The 14,093-nt window shown below is 36.9% G+C and overlaps 1 protein-coding gene across 1 annotated transcript in view; it reads left to right on the top strand.

Annotated features, from left to right (window-relative positions):
* cac (cacophony) overlaps positions 1 to 14,093 on the top strand; it is a 778,098-nt gene that overhangs the window by 397,551 nt on the left and 366,454 nt on the right. The window lies entirely within an intron of this gene.

The following is a 14,093-nucleotide window of genomic DNA, read 5'->3' on the forward strand; positions in this document are numbered from 1 at the left end:
CATTGGGTTTAAAATCTTGAGATTTTGAAGTTTACATTTTCTTACACCACTTATAAGCTGTCATATAACGCAGCATTTTGGAAATTATTCTGTGTCGGTGCGACACACAGTTAATTGTAAAACAAAAACACAAAAATTTATATATACACACATCTTCCCTATGGACTTTCTGCATTTAAGCATTCTATCTGCAGGCTTCTGTGAATTAATTGCCTCCACGTTCCCCTATTTGCATCTAGCTCTGTGACCTTATTTAGATCCACATGCTTCCGTTTATTAATAATTTTTTCCATTCTGTTGTTTAACTTAATGAAGACAAATCAGAGGAAATATCCATTTATAGGAAGAGGACTTTGGGGATGGAATAACTTATCAAGGAAAATGTTCAATAGATTTCCAAGTTCTTTGAATTAATTTACAAGCTGATAGGGAATCTGCCATCTGGGCAACATCACTGATGACTGGAATTGATCATGACATCACTTTCCATAAGTAGCACACATATAAAGCATTTTCCTAATAGACATAATATTGTGATTAAACATTTCAGTGAAATATATTATCAACAGAAGAACATATGAAAAGAGGCATGCAGATGAATAAAACAGCTAATTATGAAAACAAAAATAATTTGGCATAATGATAACTCGAACTTATGTACCTCATATAATGAAGCCAGGACCTTAACCATTACATTACAAGAATGCCTGGGGTCATCCAGATACATATAATAACTTATACCTGGTATTTGAAAACTTAAAAATTAAAATTGGAAAATTAAAGCCCATTTGAGATGATGTCCAAATTGGTTTTGATTTTGTATCCTTCTAGAGTTTCTTCATGAAAGCCTGACGTATGTGTCGCCAATGTTGTAGATGTGAGAGGCTGGTGTGACTGTTGGAACCCAAAGGAAACATTCATCTTTAAAAACCTCCAATACAATACCGATCACTGTTACGGTGTCTGCCTCCATAGCATAACGGTTAGTGTTCGTAGCTGCCGTCCTCAAAGGCCCGGGTTCGATTCCCAGTACTGCCAGAAATTTAAGAATGGCAGAAGCGCTGGTATGTGGTTGAAATGGTACATGTGAATTGGTATACCTCCATTCGGGGTATGCCTAAAAAGAGCTGCACCAGCTTGGAATGAGGACACGAGTTTACTTTTACTGTTAAGTTGTCATGCTTTTATCAACATACTACACCAAAAATACAGCTAATAATGTTCAACTCTCAGAACTTGCCCAGGTGATAAATCTTATCAAAGTGGCCAAAAAATTATGCGCTGGGCAACTACCATTTATGCTGCCAATAGGGGTACATAAGGAGTGGTCGAACAGAAATATCCTTTTACACAGAGGGCAAGTTAACAAATTATGCAGAGAAATTGTTCCTCCTAATCAATACTTTTTATTTTGCCTTTGGCAAATTTAATGACCGAGCTCGATAGCTGCAGTCGCTTAAGTGCGGCCAGTATCCAGTAATCGGGAGATAGTGGGTTCGAACCCCACTGTCGGCAGCCCTGAAGATAGTTTTCCGTGGTTTCCCATTTTCACACCAGGCAAATACTGGGCCTGTACCTTAATTAAGGCCACTGCCACTTCCTTCCCATTCCTAGGCCTTTCCTATCCCATCATCGTCATAAGGCATATCTGTGTCGGTGCGACGTAAAGCAAATAGAAAAAAAATTGCAAATTTAATTTACGAGTAGTACAAGTTTCGTTCAGATGCTGATGCTTGTTGTTTAAAGAGGCCCAATATCTAGGTCATCAGCCCAGTTTCGTTTAGATTGACTAAGCATCATCAGCTACATTTTTTGGTTTAGGTAGAAATTCATTAAAGTACAGAGACATATAATTCCATATGAATCTTAAAACAATCTCTAAAATGTTAAAAGAAAACAAATTAGATTTGATCTTTAAAAATGTAGGAAGTGGTGAGGGGGTGGGGCTGGGGGGTGAGAGAGGTTAAGAACTTAGCTATGTCTATTTTGGTTAAAACTTATAGCTAGTAAGAGGCATGTCTGCTTCGTCATTACTTGCTGTCGTCCTTTGAGTGGAGAGGAAGTTTAATAGGAAATCAAGGGCTCTACTGCTGTTTGTATTCTTCCTGGATTTATCATTATTTTCTAATACTTTCTAATATCCTAAGATATGCTCATATATAGGATTTTTTACTTGATTGTGTTGTTTAGGTTTTTATCCTTATTCATGGACTGATCCAAAAGGATGTGAATATTTTCTAGAGTATTCATTAGTTTCCCTTTGTTTACCCTACTTACAATGAAGAGGTCATGCTCAGTGGTAGTAAATTTGCAAACCATCTATTTCATGGTCCATATCAATAAATCAAGTAGAGACATTGTTCCACCTCTTGATACTTTTTATTTTGCCATAGGCAAATTTACTTTATAAGTGGTACAGGTTTCATTTAGATTGACTAAACAGCATCAGCTACACTGTTTGGGTTAGGTAGAAATTCATAAAAGTACAAAGACGTACAATTCCATATTAATCTTAAGAAACCTCTAATGTATTAAAAACTTTTTTAGGTTAGCTCTTTAAAAATGTAGGAAGTGGTGAGCGGGGGGTGAGGTGAGGGAGTTCAAGAACTTGTCTACTTTGGTTAAAACTTACAGCTAGCAAAGGGCAAGTTATCTGCTACTTTCTTTACTTGTGGGTGGTAGAACCGGCCTTAGGCAGCTCTCACACCAAAGAGTAAAGAAATCTGCCCTCTTTTAAAATCAGTCAATCAATCTGCTCATATCCATCAAGGTGGAAACATTAGTGTATTTCTTTTGTAGTCTAAAGTGTGGCAAAATATGGAATAATTGCCATCGTGGATAGTAACTGCTTGGGAATGGGACATTTAGCATGAATACAGTACTGCTCTGTAAGACCCATGACACCTGGCAACCCTGCCTATAAAATTATGTTAAAAGCACTTCAAAGTCACATTGAACCTATTGTTGATCCACAGATTGGTGAATATCAACCTGGCTTCCATAAGACTCGTTCCTGCAACAAATAGATCTTTTCACTAGAGTATCATTAAAATCAGATCTCTTCACGCCAAACCACAAGCATTATATGCAACTGAATGCCTGGCCCTCACTCACCACAGTAAAATAGAGAGGATCTGAATGAATATCAAAATTCTGAAGGCAGATATCACCTGAGGTCTAATGCAGTCCTGTACTTTATATTTAAAAAACTCTCATTTGCTGTGAGGAAGCACAGTCTTATGTTTTACTGCCATCTGTCTCAAATGCCTGACACCAGAATATATCAAAGAATTCTTAATCTTCTCATGACTTGGAAATGTACCACTCTATGGGCAAATGCAGTGAAGGAGGACATGGCCAGTGTCTCTGAAATACTGGTTCAAGAAAGAGGTAAGGTCAGGACCTGGGTACATGGGATACCGGTAAATGATCTTCTGGAAAGAGTAAGAAGATGACCTGGTATAAGGTGGTCTGAAGAGTGAAGAACTGTGTGTGATCCATTAAGAAGTAGGAGAACTTGAAATCTAGAAAGGCTGACAGATGTTACCCATGGTCCTAAGAGACCAAAATGATATGTTAAAATAACAATAATAATCGTATTGCCTCAGCTACCTTATGCAGAAATTTTGATTTAATGCCGTTCAGACTGTCTGCATGTTACTTAGGATGTTCCATTTTATTCTGACAGAGTTTTAATTTTGTCAGGTAACCAAATGTGTTACCAGAGATGCTAACATCGTACGAGATGGAGTGCCAAATTAACTTCTTTCTGCATGTCAGAAATTTAACTACCTCTGCGTAGGTGCTTGCCAGAAATCTCGTTGCAAATGGTATAAATATTCATATACAGGGTGTCTCAAACCATTTGGGTCAAACTGAAATAGGCGGTAACGGGTCCACAACCAATTATATTGAAATAGGGAACCAATGGTCGAAAATGCATATTTATTGTGTTGTGGACATATACACAGTATACCCCGCATAATTATTCAAAGTGACGACTGCCAAACTCAAAACATGCAAGTCAATGGTGCATCAAGTTCTGCTGCACTCTCTCAAAGATCCCTGATGTCTGTTGTACCAGGAGACAGGCAGTTTGGATCCTAGCAAGCAGGTCTTCATCCATTTCTATGGAGTTTTCATACACCAACGACTTGACATAATCCCAAAGGGAAAAGGCCAGAGGTGTGAGATCCGGCGATCATGCTGGCCATGTGACAGGACCACCCCTTCCAATCCAGTGATGATGATGGTACTTGTTGTTCAGATGCTCACGGACATTAACATCAAAGTGGGCTGGTGCACCGTCGTGTTGAAACCACATTGTTTCGCGGACAACAAAGGTTACAGTCTCCAAGAACTGTGGCTGCACATCTCGCAGGAACAGCAGGTAATTTAGACCAGTCAAATGGGGAGGCAGCAAATAAGGTCATATTAGGTGATCTTGGACAATGCCTACCCATACGGTGATATAGAATCGTTGCTGGTGGCCACCAATGTGGGTTGCTTGGGGATTGTCCTCACTGCAGACATGGCTGTTGCGGCTGTTGAAAATACCATCACGGGTGAATGAGTCCTCATCCGTGAACAATACAAACTGTACAAACTTTGGCACTACAGCACTGTGGTGCATAATCCTTTGACAGAACTGAATGCGGGGCTCAAAATCCATTGGTCCCAGTGCTTGCACATGTTCTTAGGGAGTTCCGTCAGTGCTCTCCACACTATATCCCTCGAAGTGTGCATTTCAAGGGCAAGTTGACGGGTGCTTATTGCTGGGTGGTTGGCCACTCGATCCAACACCATCTCCTCAAAGTCTGGTGTTCGGACATGTCTTTGGCAGGAACTTTGGCCGGCTTTCTGTGGTGTGAACAACCCCATCTCTCGTAAGTTGGTATCATGGAGATAAACTTCTTCCAGTTAGGAAGACACCTGTTGGGAAAGGATTCTCTGTACATTCATGCTGCTTTACGGGTAATACATCCTGCCGCACCGTACATTAAATGCATATCTGTCAACTCTCATGACGAATAACGTTCCACCTTTGACTGCACTGTACACAATAACATACAATAACGTAACATTAATGTACCTCACCATGAACACATCACAAGCTTTCTGATGCAATGGACAACTGACACCAGGGATAGTGGTGTGGATAGCGCATAGGTTAATGCGCCAGTGCGATGCATGCAATTGTCACATGACGCACGTGCTATGAGCTAAGTTGTGTACAGTACATCTGTTTGATGCTCAGGGTGAACGTTGTTTATCACCTGTTACCTGTTACCTGTTCCAGTGTACAACAAACACCCAGGATCTTTGCGAGAGTACGGCAGAACTGCTTGCGCCATTGCAATACATGCATTGAGACTGGCGGCGTCACTTTGAACAATTACTATGAGCTACATTGTTGTTATGCGGGGGAGGGGTGTATGTCCATAACACAATAAATATGCATTTCCGACTATTGGTTCCCTACTCAGTATAATCGGTTGTGGACTGATCACCTGTTTGACACAAAAGGTTTGAGACACCCTGTAATAAAGCAATCCAAAATAAATTTTCTATTGCATTGTGTACCTGTATTATATTTTACTATTGTTGATGTTTTAGAAACATCCAGTGGTTTTTATCATTTGAAATAATATCATGACCATAATTAAATCTACATGCTTCATTTTGAAGTTCTCTTGTACGCACAGTTCATACACACAAAACGACCCAAAATATAACTTCTCTTTCACTGTTACAGTTATTATATTATATCTGATTGTGAAGACGTGCCCTCCTTGCACTGTGATAACTGTTATCCTCATATTCTTGTTCTTCAAACTCCTTGTCAAGAACGAAATTGAGCTCTTCTGTATCAGAAGAAATATAGCTCAATGTAGCCCTTATACCATTAGAATGTAATTGTGTTATTTTTCTTTTGCTCATGCCAAAAGGTAAGAAAGATAAACAACACAATGAAGCACGATGAAAGATATTCAGAAGCATTTAGTAGTAACTCCATAATACAGCTGAAACTATAGAAATGCTAGGAATAAAGGGTCCCAAAACTGGTCAGAGACGTACATGTTATAACAAATTTATTTAAGAGAAAAGATTTCAAAATCGCATTTTCCACCAATAACAACTTGAAACAGAGTATTTTCAACCATGATACAGTAAATCTCTCTGAAAAAGTAAGTTTTTTGATGTGGGAATATATAAACTTACATGCTTTGAGTGCAAGAATACATACTAGGACAATCTGGCTGCAATTTTAAAGTAAGACATTTAGAACATGTGAATGCTGAAAAACATAGAAGATTCTCAGCTATGGGAACACCCATGGCTACCACAGGTCATAAATTTACCAACATAGAACAAGACCTTACCATCATAAAAAAATTAAAAAAGGGGAGCTTATTGAACACACATGAAGATCTGTACATTCATCTAGACCAACTTGTTAAGAAAAATGATAACCTTAATGAGGCTATAGAGCATAAGACCCCTTTATATGATCAAATTCTGGTGTATTTGAAAATACTTGAAAAAGATTACGAAAAAAGAATTGGAATCTCTCCACCTCCAAATAGCCCTACGACGTGTTCCTCCCCCTTCAAAGCAGAAGGTAACAACAAGGAAGTTAATGACACACCAATATCCTCTGCTCCTCCACCTCCTCAAGTACGTGAACAAGAAAGAACACATCACTACTACACCAGACACAAGACCATAAAAAAGACAAGAGATACTGTTCCAAAAGAAAGCAGGTTGAAAAAGAATTGACAACTAGGAATTAGTGATATTATCATCTCCAATAGTAATAAGAGCCACATTATGAAACCTAGATTTCTTCATTTCAACAATTACTAAAAAAAAAATATAATTTTTAATTTATAAATTGGCATTTTTTTTAACATGAACTTTTTAAGAGAAGAATATTCCTCAGGACATATTCTCTATGGACTATTGTACAAGTGTTTCCTTGACAATCGCTTTCAATTGTAATAAGAATTTTTATATTTTCTCATGAGTATTTTGTTTTTAACGTTATCATTTAGGACACTTTCTCTCAAAGCATTGATACTTTGTCTATACATGAATTTTTCATCTAAACAGTGTTATGTGGCTGAAGATAATATATGAAACATGTACCACTTTTAACCAATAAGTTGCCATAAGCAATCAATGTATCGACAAGGTGGAAAACAAAAAATACTTAGTTGTGAATCAGAAATGTAATGTGTTGACTTACTGTCAACATCGGAACCACAGCATCATGTGACAATTATCAACATAATATTGACATAAGAGTGCAAAGAAGCAATTGCCTCCATAGATGATGATGATGATGATGATGACAATTGCTATTATATTATTTACCTTAGAAGCTTTCCAGGTCCTCAGATGAATAGTTGTCACTTTACATTTGTTTTATTCATTGTGAAGAAAGCTTCAACAATATAGGAATTTGTTATGGGCCATGCTTTAAGACTGTAGAAAACCAGGTAGTCTGTTCATCAAGTTTTACCATTCTCAAATAATCAAATATTATCCATTATTGCCACAAAGAGACTGCATTCTTCATGCCTTTTAAGATATTTGTTATTACCTAAGGCAAATGTGGCTGCCCTCAATTCTTAACTTAAATCCCCTACTCTCTAGAGTTCGTTAATTCTTTCTGTCAAGACTATCAGCACGCAAGAGAAAGTCAACTATTTGGTGGTTTATTAACAACACCTCCTGGGCATCTACTGAATTAAAAAGTGTCTAAACAGTGTTCAAGCACACTCTTCCAGTCTTGCCAGAAACTTGAAAACAGCTTTACAAAGTAGTTTCTCTTAATGCAAACATCACTGTAGCTGAAAGACTGGAAAATTTAACACCTCGTGAATTCAAAACGTGTATCCTCCATTGCACAGATGAGTTGCTAATCACTTTCACTAGATCAATCACCATATTAGAGAATCACCCTCACTTTTTGATGTTGAATTGCAGTGCTTCTACTGAATTTCTTTGAATCCATTGATGATGTGCCATAAATAATAACTACTTTAAAGAAAACCGTCCTCTAAATTCACTTCCAAGATATTTTTCATTAATACTTCATCATAGACAGATTTGTTTCTAATTAGTTCAGAAGTGAAAAACAAGGATAGACCCATGAATGCAAAAAAATCGCCTTGATTATTCTCTGTGATGCCTAAGTTTAAAGTAAAACCGGGAAGTACCCTCCAAAACAGTCGTGTTATACTGTGGAATGTATAATTAATTTTCCTCCTCATTACCAAGATTCTGGAAAATTATCTTATCTGATAGAATGTAAGGAAGAAAATAGAGCAGTTTCAGTTAAACCACTGTATGAGTTCATGGCTGCTTGGAAACTATTACTTTCATTGATACATCATTTTAATTTTGAACACACTAGACCATATTAAATCCATTTCCAACTTTGATCAAATTTCCTAGCCCTATATCTACTGCAAGAAATCAATAGTAAAATGCACAAGAATGGAGAAGCTGAAAAATTATCTGGACCTAAGCATGTATTCTGAAGAAATGTTCAGACTTATTATTCCTGACAATATTTTACATTCATCCAGATTGTTAGGCTGAATTGACAATGTAAATGAACTCATGTTGACAGCCCCTGTGAAAGCCTACACCTTGTTTTTTCACAAATAAGGTTTCTAAATTATTATTTCTGGTTTCTCAGTATTATATCACCAGTATTGTCTGCTTGGGCCAAGGATATTAGATAGATTTTTATTGCAATAATTAATTCCAACGAGCCAAGGCTCATACAGAGAATAATATAATAATATAATAAAGAATGTTTTGCTTGCAAGAACCTGTGCTGTAATACTTAATCCAAGCAAGTGCTCTCTAACTCCATAATCTGCCATCAGAACGAGTGCCCAAAAATATTCATGAGCATTTTGTTGAACTGGATGTTGAACGGTTAAAGAACAAATCATGTGTTGTCAAATTAATACTTCCGTTGTTAGATATATTGGATGTAGAAAGGAATGCTTGATTGATATAAGAATAAGTTTCAAATGAACTGACCACTTGCCAGTAGCCACTACTTAAAACAAATATAGGTAAAAAAATATTCATAGACTTTGATTATGGATTTCCTTTCATTGTAAAAGATTTCTTAGTTTCATTGTTGAATGTTTCACTTTTCTCTGTATAACTTGCCTTCCCTTCCTAGGTTGTTGTGCCGATTACCTAGATGTTAGGCCCCTTTAAACAACAAGCAACAAGCAAAGCTGTTGTTGACAGTTAAGTGTAGATATTTTTTTTATTTTTACATATCTTCATTCAGGAATAAATTCAATCTTTTCTTGTATTTTACCAGGTAATATGATTAAGCAGCATTTTTACTGAATATGTAGTGTTTAAGTGGTAAGAAAATTAGTATGTATATCTGACTCATACATGAATTAAGGATATAATCTATAACAGCTGTTAGTTAAAAATGCGTGAAAGTTTCTTTTCCTTCTTTAAGGCACATGTTCTTGATATTCTTCAGTTTTTAAATCCTGTGGTTTCCATTGAAATGGCCTTAATCTTTATGCTGGCTTTTCATAATGTACCATATTCTTCTGGCTTGGGTGAAAGTATTGTAATAAATTAGAATATTGGTGACAAAACATGTAAACAATTGCTCTAGAGAAGCCCTAACATTAAAAGAAAGTGCAACTGAATAATTTCAGAAAAATCTGATTTTGTTGTTGTTTTATTTTCTTATTTATTGTTTTACGACAAGGTTCCTCCTGATTAAATGTTTCTGTATTTGCAACTATTCAGTTATTTATTGAAAATTAATATTGGTGAAGAATATCTCTGTAATTCTGTGACAGATCATCTAAATCACCTTTGATATAAAAGAATAAATCATATTGAGCCCAATACTCATCATTGTTACTTAGGTTGTCTACATCTTGGTGACTCACTGTGAGTCAATGATTTCAAAGTTATCACATTAAGCCAGCAGATAAATTCTTGAATTTGGGAAAATGGCTATGAAATGTCTTGCAGGATTTAGCATAGACTGTGAACTCTTTTTTTTCTCAATTGTATCCATTCTGTTTGTTTATTCTGTGTTATAATGTGTATGTGACCTGAATACATTAGATATAATTTACACTTACACTGTCACGCAGCTATAAACCTGACCTAGGGTTGGGGGAAACACATACATGAATATCAATCTTCAATATCACTGCTAGGTTGAATATGCTTAATTTCTTCAGTATCTTGTTGGTAACTTTTTCTGAGAAATACATTTCCAGTAATGATTCAGTAAAACATGTCAATGTTTGAGACAGCTGACAAAATTTTGAATTTCTATATGGTCATGTTAACATTTCTGTGATTCTTTACTAGAAATTTTTTTAAATCTCCTCTTGTTATTTATGTGAAAATCCACGGCCTGTTTTGAGTCATTTAGCTGGGTCAGGAATGGAATTAATTGAAGCCTCCATCTAGTAGTGAGGTTACGAATTATGCCGGCTGCCAAATCCTGCACACTCCTCTGGGACAATTATTAATGCCTGGCAGATAAAATTAAATGATTTTGGAGTGTGTTGCTTGAATGAAAGATGACAGGGAAAATTGGAGTATCTAGAGAAAAACCTGTTCCACCTTCACTTTTTCCAGCACAAATCTCACATGGAGTGACCGGGATTTGAACCACGGAGCCCAGAAGTGAAAGGCCAGTGCACTGCCACAGGGACTATCCCTTTTGTTACTTATGTAAAGTTATGAAAATATTACCAATACCGTCTGGACTGATAGGCCTTGTCTGCATTTTTTAGAAGTGTTTGCATTTTCACATACTGTATGGTAGTACCTCTTAAGACAGTACGACTAGACCAACAGATTGGATTGACCTCTCTTATATTGATGGCCTAGCTATCATACCTGTCTCTGACAGGTCAGGCATTTAGATGGTTCAGGTAAATGGGGAAAATAAATGAGAAGCGGTACAGATTCTCACTTTTAACGAAGAATACTATGCTTGCTATCTACCAATGCCAAATTCCAGTGCTGGGATGTCCTGGCCACAGACAATGGTGATGACTGCTCTGCTGTATTTGGTCCAGTGAGTTAACTCCCCATTACTATCAGTGTGTCCATACTACAGATCAAACAGATAAAATGCATGATAGACCAGTGTCTAATACCCTAGCTCCTTCTTGCCAGTAATCGGAGAGAAGCTGTTCCACTCAGCAACGTAACTGCCCTAGATCACGTGTCGTGCAGTCATCTGCTCATAAACCTCTTTGAAAGATACAATACATTCATGTATTTGCACCAGTAAACTTTCTACTATGATAAAAATGTATGAGACATGAATTTACTATTCTGCCTCTCGTTGATACAGAGATTTCTTTGGTAAATTTAACATTAACATCAATAGGATGCAGAAAATGAATAAAAAGATGATATCTTAAATATTTCCATTATTAATTGTTGTAGGATAAATTTGTACAGCGACCAAGATCAGAAAAATTATTCTCTACGAGTTTTGTTATGCACCATTTATTGATAAGACCTGTATTAACAGATATATTTAGAGAAACTTTTAACCTTCCCATAAATTAGTGTTTCACCCATCTGGAATAAAAATATTTGTAGTCAGTGTTCTTTAAATTCTGTTCAGCTGTTTTCTCATTATGCATGTACTTATATACAGAGAAACGTGCAGGAAATTTAAAAACTACACTTTTTCTTGTTCTGAATATCACACACAAATGCCACCTTTTTAATCTGATGAAAGTACAGACAAAACTGTCATTTTATTTCTATAGATGTATACTTACTTTGTTTACTGGGAACTTAGTCTTTGGTAGAATTGGAACTGCATTTGGGATCTGTAGGGTTTTATTGATTACTCAAAGCCAGACTCTCTTTGGAAACAAGCTTTCTTTCCTATTTGAAGTTATTTTTGTTTTTGTTTTCTTGTTTTGATGTAACAGAGCTAGGAACTGGCTATTGAGAGCCAGAATGTCAGTCTTGTGTCTATAGCATATTTCTCTGGCTGCTTTATATGACTAATACTTGCGTTTCTTTACTCTAATGTTTATATTGTGCTTCTTACATTTTATATACACCTTCCCAGAAGAACTTTTTCTATTTTTTTTTCTATTGGTTTTACATAGCACCAACACAGATAGGTCTAATGGCAACAATGGGATAGGAAAGGGCTAGGAGTGGGAAGGAAGCAGCCGTGGCCCCACTTTGAGTGAAAGACACGGTAGTAAGAGTTGCATTGACTACTTACTCTCTCTCTCTCTCTCTCTCTCTCTCTCTCTCTCTCTCACACACACACACACACACACACACACCATTATAATAAACCGTTAAGCCCTTCAGCGTTCAGTCTGCAAGCCTCTTTGAATTTAGTAAACGTCACCACAATCCTCTATTTGCAACTAGTGCTGTGGCCTCATTTAGTTCTATACCTCTTATCCTTATCATTAGAAACTGAGTCTATCTATTGTTGTCTTGGTCTCCCTCTACTTCTCTTACCCTCCATAACAGAGTCCACTATTCTCCTAGGTAACCTATCCTCCTCCAGCTGCCTCATATGACCCCACCACCAAAGCCAGTTTATGCATACAGCTTCATCCATCAAATTCATTCCTAACTTAGCCCTTATCTCCTCACTCCAAGGACCCTCCTGCCATTGTTCCCACCCAATTGTACCAGCAATCATTCACGCTACTTTCATGTCTGTTACTTCTAACTTATGAATAATATATCCTGAGTCCACCCAGCTTTCACTTCTGCAAAGCAAAGTTGGTCTGAAAACAGACCAATGTAAAGATAGTTTCGTCTGGGAGTTGACTTCCTTCTTACAGAATACTGTTGATCGCAACTGCGAGTTCACTGCATTAGCTTTACTGCAACTTGATTCAATCTCATTTACTATGTTACCATCCTGAGAGAACACACACCCTAAATACTGGAAATTATCTACCTGTTCCAGCTTTGTATCACCAATCTGACATTCAGTTCTGCTGAATTTCTTACCTACTGACATTAATTTAGTCTTTGAAAGGCTAATTTTCATACCACACTCATTGCACCTGGGTGAATGGAATGTCAGTTTTCTGTGAGATCTGTTCACTGATTTTACAATCTAGTACACCCCTAATAAATTGTGTTCCTAAGTAGATTTAAAACACATTGCTTACATTGTTCAACCTTACAACTACTTTTTAATCTCCCAAGATTTTGCTAGGTTTTTGGAAGCTGTGATGAAAACATAGAAATTGATCCAATGAAGCTAGAGTGGTGCTGTGTGGTTTCTTTGAAGTTGTAAATAATCTGAAAATAATGTAATGAGTTCTTCACATATTTTATCACCCAGTAATTAAAAAAAATTACAACTTGCTTTACGTCGCACCGACAGATAGGTCTTATGGCAATGATGGGTTAGGAAAGGCCTGGGAGTGGGAAGGATTCAGCCTTGGCCTTAATTAAGGTACAGCTCGAGCATTTGCCTGATGTGAAAATGGGAAACCATGGAAAACAGTCTTCAGGGCTTGAACACACTATCTCCCAGATGTAAGCTCACAGCTGCGCAGCCATAACCACATGGCCACCTCGCCTGGTACCTGGGAATTCAGAACAGTTAAACCAACTAACATCTTATAATGTCTAGGATCAAAAGAATGAATGAGTACCTGTGCTTTTGCTGTGTTTCATGCAGTATCAATGTGAAGTCCTTCTAGCTTGAGGAAATGATCTAATCGCTGCTAAAATAAATTAAATGTTTCCATTGATTCATCAAGTTCACTGAAATTAGAAGCACCCTTTTGAAGGATTTCAGAAACAGAAGTACTATTACTAAGTGACAAAACATGTTGTGTATCAACCCAGTAAGTGCTGTGATGAGCTGAAAGATTTGACCGTTGGTATTCTCTACACTCAAAGTGTTTTAAATTTGTGCCATTTCTTCTCTTTAACCTACATTACCACTTTATTATGAATAAAATACTTTTTTTTTTTAAATTTTAATGCTATTTTTTCGGGGCATCGACCCATGTGGATCTTTTGCCCCTAAGAATATACTTACTTTT

Source organism: Anabrus simplex, chromosome 1, assembly GCF_040414725.1.
Source record: "Anabrus simplex isolate iqAnaSimp1 chromosome 1, ASM4041472v1, whole genome shotgun sequence".
In the NCBI taxonomy this organism is placed as follows: domain Eukaryota; kingdom Metazoa; phylum Arthropoda; class Insecta; order Orthoptera; family Tettigoniidae; genus Anabrus; species Anabrus simplex.